This window comes from Helianthus annuus, chromosome 16 (genome assembly GCF_002127325.2).
Source record: "Helianthus annuus cultivar XRQ/B chromosome 16, HanXRQr2.0-SUNRISE, whole genome shotgun sequence".
In the NCBI taxonomy this organism is placed as follows: domain Eukaryota; kingdom Viridiplantae; phylum Streptophyta; class Magnoliopsida; order Asterales; family Asteraceae; genus Helianthus; species Helianthus annuus.
Genome location: NC_035448.2, coordinates 50,199,293 through 50,207,201, shown reverse-complemented (window position 1 = coordinate 50,207,201; position 7,909 = coordinate 50,199,293).

Sequence of the window (7,909 nt, the reverse complement as noted above, 5' to 3'; positions counted from 1 at the left end):
CACTAAAAGAGCTTTTTCTATTTGTTTGGATTGACTGTTCTCGATTTAAGGTCGTGGATTGAACGGTTGTTGATTGTTTTTATGATAAATAGCCTGTCGGTAATAATCGTTGGCGAATGGATTCTGGTGGTTATTAACTTCTCTGTTCGGACATTCGCGCTTGAAGTGCCCCTTCTCTTTACACTTGAAGCAAGTCACCTTTGATTTGTCGAATCCAAGTTTAGGCTCAGGACCTACGAGACTACTTCTTCTGGTAATTTCCATGAACATCTGAGCTGTTCTCACAATGCTCGCGATACCCGATTTTATGTCGATGAGTTCTAGTCCTCGGGATCAATTTGATCGTAATCGTAATCTTCTTTAGTCATGTCTGGGTTACCAATTCGTCCGGTTACTAGACTCTCGTAAGACTCAAGTACAGAAGCTAGAAGTGCTATATGCTGCTTTGCGGCTGTCTCGGTAAAATCTTGACTGTTTTTGATATTAACAGCGATATTGCACTGTATCCCATAACTATAACTCAGATTGTTCGAACCTGAAGAACTTTGAAAAGAAACCTGTTCTTGAAAATTCTGAACCTTAGGATTCGGTTCATAATTTGGAAACGATGAAAAGTTGTTGTTAGGCATGTTTTGAGGTACTCCCGATGAAGAATCTACACCGAATGCCGTTTGAATCTTTAGACTCGGAGCAGATGTGGCAGATGAGTTTCCTCGGGATCAATTTGATCGTAATCTTCTTTAGTCATGTCTGGGTTACCAATTCGTCCGGTTACTAGACTCTCGTAAGACTCAAGTACAGAAGCTAGAAGTGCTATAGGCTGCTTTGCGGCTGTCTCGGTAAAATCTTGACTGTTTTTTGATATTAACAGCGATATTGCACTGTATCCCATGACTATAACTCTGATTGTTCGAACCTGAAGAACTTTGAAAAGAAACCTGTTCTTGAAAATTCTGAACCTTAGGATTCGGTTCATAATTTGGAACGATGAAAAGTTGTTGTTAGGCATGTTTTGAGGTACTCCCGATGAAGAATCTACACCGAATGCCGTTTGAATCTTTGGACTGGGAGCAGATGTGGCAGATGAGTTTCCTTTGTAATAAAGCTAAACATCTTGCTGTACATTTGCGGATATCATTTTCCTCATCTTCCGAAATTCAAGCTCTTGAGCTTCAATTCTCTCGATAAACGTACTCAAATTGAAACCCACATATTCCAAATTGTTCTTCAAAACCAATAAGAACGTACCCCACTCTTCTTGTGGTAGTATGTTAGCCAACTTATCAGCCCACTCTTCGTCTGTTTTATCTATATTCAAACGTTTCATCTCCACTACCAAGTGACAGTACCTCTCAATCAACTCTTTCGTTGATTCTCCACTGATAGCAGTAAATATATCGAATTCTTTTTTCAGTAGCGCCTTTTTGCTTTTGATCATTGAAACACTTCCAAGAAATTTGATTTTAAGAGCGTTCCAAATAGATTGCGCGACACCCTGATGTTGTATAAGTGCCAAAATGTCTTCCTTAATTGCCTGTTGCAATATACTGACCATCTTCTTCTCAGCTTTAAAGTGTTCTTGCTCAGCCGGAGTTAACGTGTTAAGTGTTTTCGGAAGACCAGCATCATTTGTAGGAACTACATATTTCGTTTCAACTTTCAGCCAGCATTCGAGGTGATTCGCCTGAACCCACGTGCGAAATCTATCCTGCCACCCCGAATAATCTTCAATGTTGAGCAGTTTCGGTGGTTTTTGCATGGTTCCTAGCTCGTTCTCCATATTCACATTCTGTGCTATACTTGCTGGAGTTTGAATAGTCATACCTCCTCCGAAAAACGCATTATAAAACTCTTGATTGTCCATTTTTATACTTTGAATAAAAGTTTCGAAAAATTTCTAAGTTTTGAAAAAATTACAATTTCAAGCGACCTGAACCTTCAAACGATCTGGACTTTCAGACGACCTGGACTTTTCAAACGAACTGAATGTTTCAAACGACCTGGACTATCCAAATCATGCGAAGTGACAAATATCAGTTAAAAAAATTTCAGTTCGTGCGATCTGAACTTTTCACACGATCTGATCTTTTCACACGATTTGAAAATCTCACACGGTCTGAACTTTTCACACGATCTGACCACTCAAGTCGTGTGGTCTGGTCACACGGTTTGAAATTTTCAAACGGTCTGGTCCAAGATGTGCGATCTGGACAAGAATTGCATACGGTTTGACAAAAACTCATACGATCTGGTTCATTTTACACGATTTGGACATCATTTTCATATGGTTTGGACAGTTTCACCTCGTTTGAAGACTTAGTTTATCAAAATTTCAAGTTTTTGACATTTTTGGATCAGTTTTAGTGTGATTTATGGTCTGCAACTTTGTACAATTGTTCAAAATGATGTTTTACACATAATATCTAAAATTCAATCCATTTTATCCGTGAATTCGTCTGAAAATTCAAGAAAGAGTAGAAGTATATGATTCTAAACCGTTCAAAACACTGATAATAACAGATTTGACTCATCCTGAGCTCTGATTCCACTTGTAGGATCGAGGATTCATCCAAACAAGTCAATTAGAGTCAGATCTAGTTTCTAGAAAGGCGGAATCAGACTAGAAACCTTCAGTCAGTGTTAGAACAGGAGTAGAAGAGTAGAAAGTCACTTTAAACATGTTCTTCTTTGATTTTAAACGTTTTGGTACAGAGAGAATCGGACAGCACTTCTGTACAAAATTCTCCAGAATGTTACAAATGAAGAACACTACTAGCCTTTTTATAGACTTGCCAGATCGCATGAACTAACAGCTCCAGACAGCATGAGTTAGACAACTCACTTCGTGTGACCTAACCTATCAGGTCGTGCGACCTGGATAACACACATAAACAAAACATTTTAACTAGCCTATTACATATAATGACACGACATAGACTGATGACGCAGGCGATAGACATTATGCATCAACAGTGTGATTGATTTCCGGGGTAATTGGGACGATCATCAGCCACTAATAGAATTTTCTTACAACAACAGTTATCACACAAGTATCAATGCTGCACCATTCGAAGCACTATATGGACGAAAGTGACGAACCCTAGTCTGTTGGGCAGAAATTGGAGAAAAGCAATTATCTGGACCAGAAATAGTACAAGAAACAACCAACAAGATTATCCAAGTCAAGGAACGTCTGAAAGCAGCACGTGACCGACAAAAGAGTTATGCTGATAACAGACGAAAGCCATTGGAATTTCAACTAGGAGACAAAGTGTTATTGAAAGTCTCTCCTTGGAAAGGAGTGGTAAGATTCATCAAAAGGGGAAAGCTAAGCCCCGAGTATGTTGGACCTTTTGAGATTATTATTAGAAGAATAGGACCTGTAGCCTATCAGCTACAACTACCAGAGGAAATGGCAGGAATACATGATGTATTTCATATATCGAATCTCAAGAAATGCTTAGCTGATGAATCACTGGTAGTACCTCTTAAGGACATAGAAGTAAATGAACAACTTAAATTTGTAGAGAAGCCTCTACAGATTGAAGATATGAAAGTTAAAAACCTCAAGCACAAGAGATTAGTTCTGGTCAAAGTAAAATGGGACTCCAAAAGAGGACCTGAATACACATGGGAGCTTGAATCAGAAATGCAAAGGAAATATCCACACCTGTTCCAGTAGATCTCGAGGACGAGCTCTAAAACAAGGTGGGAAGGATATAACAACCCTCCTAAAATAATCCGACACCCTAAAAATATTTCTAGTGCCCCAATATGTCCTAAAATACACCCCGTATACGCAAACGGGCCCCGAATACCTTTATTTTATTAAATTAAATTAAAAATCAAATTTTTAAAGGCGGTGGCGGGCCGCGAAGACCCAGCCTTGGTCTTACGCGGGCCGCGAGCGCTTGGACAAACGGCGGCACTCGGAGCCGCCATGTGGCAGCCATGTGTCGAAGCTAGAGCGGTGACCAGACAAGGCTAGGGCCTACCCAGCCTATGTCGCGGGCCATGAAGGCCCTGCCTTATTTCTTCGTGGGGCGCGAAAAACACAGAATCAGGCCCTATAAATAGAGGCCATCGGCTTCAGTCCCAATTCGCTCACACACTTTCTTTCTCTCTCGAAATTCTACATAGCAATTGTAATTTTCGGGCATAATACCCCCCTAATTAATGAATTTCTGTCCCGTTGTAAGTATCATAACCCCGGTTACGTATTAGATACGCTGCCCAATTGATCCAGGGTTCCGTAACGCCTGTCGAGATTCTGCCCGACGTAATCGTTGGTGTTGATGCATATTTTGTCTATCGCCTTCGTCAATCCGAGTCGTAGTGAAAAGCCGGAAGGAATCAAGTGCATAACGTCATATTTAGTTAGAAATGGCAAGGTGGCAAACTTGTAATTAATGTGAACTTTCATTAAAAGCCTTGACCATATAAATAGGGTGTTATGTCATAGTTTTAGTTAGTTCTTGATAGAGATTTTGAGTTAGACTTTGGAGGAGATTTGGGAGAAGACCTTCTAGAGAGAGAAAGTAGAGAGAGAAAGTTGTATATTTGTGATTCTTGTACCGTACACGTCAAATTTAGCAATGGAATCACGTTAAGTAGTACGTTATTGTGTGTTCGGTCACGTTCGTTCACGGATACCGCACGTGAAACGTTCGTTACACAATCGAACGGTCGAAAAACCGGTCCTACAATTGGTATCAGAGCTAGGAGCTCGATTGCACGATCAAACACATCGTTTTCGTACCAGATTTGAGCCGATTCAGATCCAATTTCACCTATTTCTTCATCTTCTATCTACTTTTCACGTTTTTCATTGTTTTTCGTCAAATTGAACGGGTAAATACGGTCCGTTTCGTCTAATTTTTGGATATGTTGTGCGCATAGACCCGATCTAAAACCCTACCAAGTTTCAGCTCGAAACTCCAAGCCGTTTTGGAGATATCGCGATTTTTCGATCCGATTCACGTCAAACAGGTAGGACCGCTCGAAAGGTATTATTCAGGATCGCTTATTTGGTTTTGAGGTGGTTCGCTTTTGTGAACAACTAAGGGTCGCTTATACGAACTACTGTGACTCGCTCTTAAGAAAATATTATGAACCGCTCATAGTGACACATGTTGAATCGCTCATAAGTCAACTCTTGAACCGCTTTTGTGTGAAATGTGGTTCGCTTATAAGGTTTGAATGTTGGGTCGCTTATTAGTCACCTTCTTCACATAATTGTCTGAGCGTAACAGATTGTCGGTTCAGTAACAGAACAGTCCTCGTAAATTGAAGTGATAAGAATTGAATGTGATCATGTTGTTGAATTGAATGTGAAGTCCACCGTCCCATGTGAAGCCCATCAAAGACAACCTTTGTTCACCGCCCACAATCGGTTTGAAGTCCAATCACTGTTTAAGTGCCGCCATTTTATCGTCTGTTATAATAGAGGTCTAATTATGCATTGTCGTTCACTGTTGCCGCCCACAAGCCCATGTGATGTGTTTTAGATCCATGTGCAGCCCCACTAAGATTTGATAGTGTTTTTGTTTGGATTTAATGCACCGCCCCACTATCAATCTATGGCCCAATCAACATAATTTCTTGCATTGCCCCACTATTCTAAAAACACATTAATTGTGCCGCCCCATTAAAACATTTTGGCCAATCAAAAGCCCATTACATTTAGTTGACCCAATCCCAGCCCAACATCACCGTCCATTTTTATTACAAAGGCCCTATTCATTTGTCAGTTGATCAGTTTGAGAGTTTGATATTTTTTTAAACTGATTGTTTGTTTGTTTGTGTGGTTTGCAGGTAATCTAAGGTGTTTGTCAAGAATAGGATCCTCGTTCGAGAGAATCCTCACTCGATTTGTTGTTGCCTAATTTTTGTTATTCGATCGAATAGTCATTTGTTTGTTCGAATTTCATTATTGATTGAGAATTCGTAATTGTGAATCTTTTATTAACGAATCATGGATACAAATTTCTTTAATATGAATCAAGAGACATTTGATAGAATAAATGTATTAAAGAAAGAATTTGATTCATTTTCAGGTTATCCAGGAGAAAACACTAGGGATATCATTGGGAGATATAGACTTCTTGTTCGCTCAATGTCTGAGAAGGGTATTCAGAAAAGTCCAAATGAATGGGTTGAAAGATTAGCCAATTCCATACCTCAACAAGAATGGGGTACATATCTTTTGGACTTAAAAAGGACTGGAGAATACTCTAGATTGACAATTTGTCAATTCATTGAGAGACTTGAAGAACAAATGGAGAGTAACGCTATGAAGAAGAAAATTCAGAATGAGGTCCAAAGAGCGAAGGAAGAAAAAGATTCAAAAGTTGGTGAATCTGTGAAGAATGCATCAGTATGTTTCAAATGTGACAACTTTAAGACCGATAATGACAAACTCGTAAAAGTTGCAAAAAGTTTGGCGTTGGAGATCAAGAAGTTGAAAGACGAGAAGCAGAATGATGATAAGCAGATCCTTCTATTAAAGGAAACGTGTGAGAAGACGAAAATTGAAAAATCCAGAATTGAAAGGGATTTTCAAAATCAAATGAAAATTCTTGAAGATGGGAGAGATGTGTTTAGCAAAAACAACACTGAAAAAAAGAAAATGATAAATTCTCATCTTCAGAAGATTATGAAATTGGAGAAAGAAGGTGAATGGGCTCAAAGGAAAATCAAAGAGTTGGAAAAAGAGCTTGAAAGCAAACAGAAATCTACAGAAGATTTAGATTTCTGGATTAAGCTTGAAAACAAGAATCTGAAAGCGAATGAATTAAAATTTCAGGAACAGATAAAAGTTTTGATGAATGAAAAATATGTTCTTGAAAATTTGAAGAATGATAATGAGAAAACAATCAGGTCTCATTTTGGGAGAATATCTCAGCTTGAAAGTGAAGCTGAGAATTCGAGGAACAAAATTGATGAACTTGAGAAGAAATTGATAGGTTTTCTGACTTCATCAGATAGTTTGAAGTTTCCCTGTCCAAAACCAATCAATTCTATGCCGATAAGTGAAAATGTTACAAACTTTGACAAAGTCAAAGTTGAAGATTGTGATGAGAAAACTGATGAGGAAAATGAGAAATTTTATTCAGCAGATGAGTCTGAGACAGAGTCTGATGCTGAAATTAAGAAAAAGAAAGCCCAGAGACTGATCAAGACTGAAGATGTGAAGACACAGCATTGTTGTGACTCGATAGTCGACTCCATCAACATCTGAGGGGGAGTCTGTTGGTGCACTACATCTGTTGATTTCGTCTTAGATCGAGTTTTTCATTGTATTGTATAGATTAGGGCGCGTTTTACGAGAAAACTGGAGAGTTTAGGTGTTTTAGAGTCTTGGACCGCTTATACGGACATGCCGAATAAGAGGTCCACCTCACACCTACCTGGACCGCTTATACGGACATGCCGAATAAGAGGTCCACCTCACCTATATATACCATATGAGAGGTCCACATTTGTAACTTCTAGATTTCCATACCGAGGTGCTGCCGGTGTGAGAATTGCGTGTAAAAAGTGTTAAATCAATCAGTAAAGAGAATTAAGTGAAGATCTAGCTGTTTCTTCGTCAGGTACTTGTTTTCCGCACCTGTATCTGATCAAACTCCTCTTATTGACTCGTTCGGGTCAGATTCCGATCCTACAAGAAGTTGAAGGTTTCGAGGCATTTAAAGATGAACAACCAACGAAGAGAAAGGATACTGGTAAGAAACAGGGTGTCTGTTATAATAAGTGTCCGCCTCCGATTTGGGAAGGGTACTCGCCTAGAAAACCTAACGAGGAAGAACTAAAACAGGCGATCAATATTAAGTTAGAATCTGAGATAACCGATGTTTTACCAGACAATATTGACGTCACGTTCACAGCGTCCGACACAGATCATGAG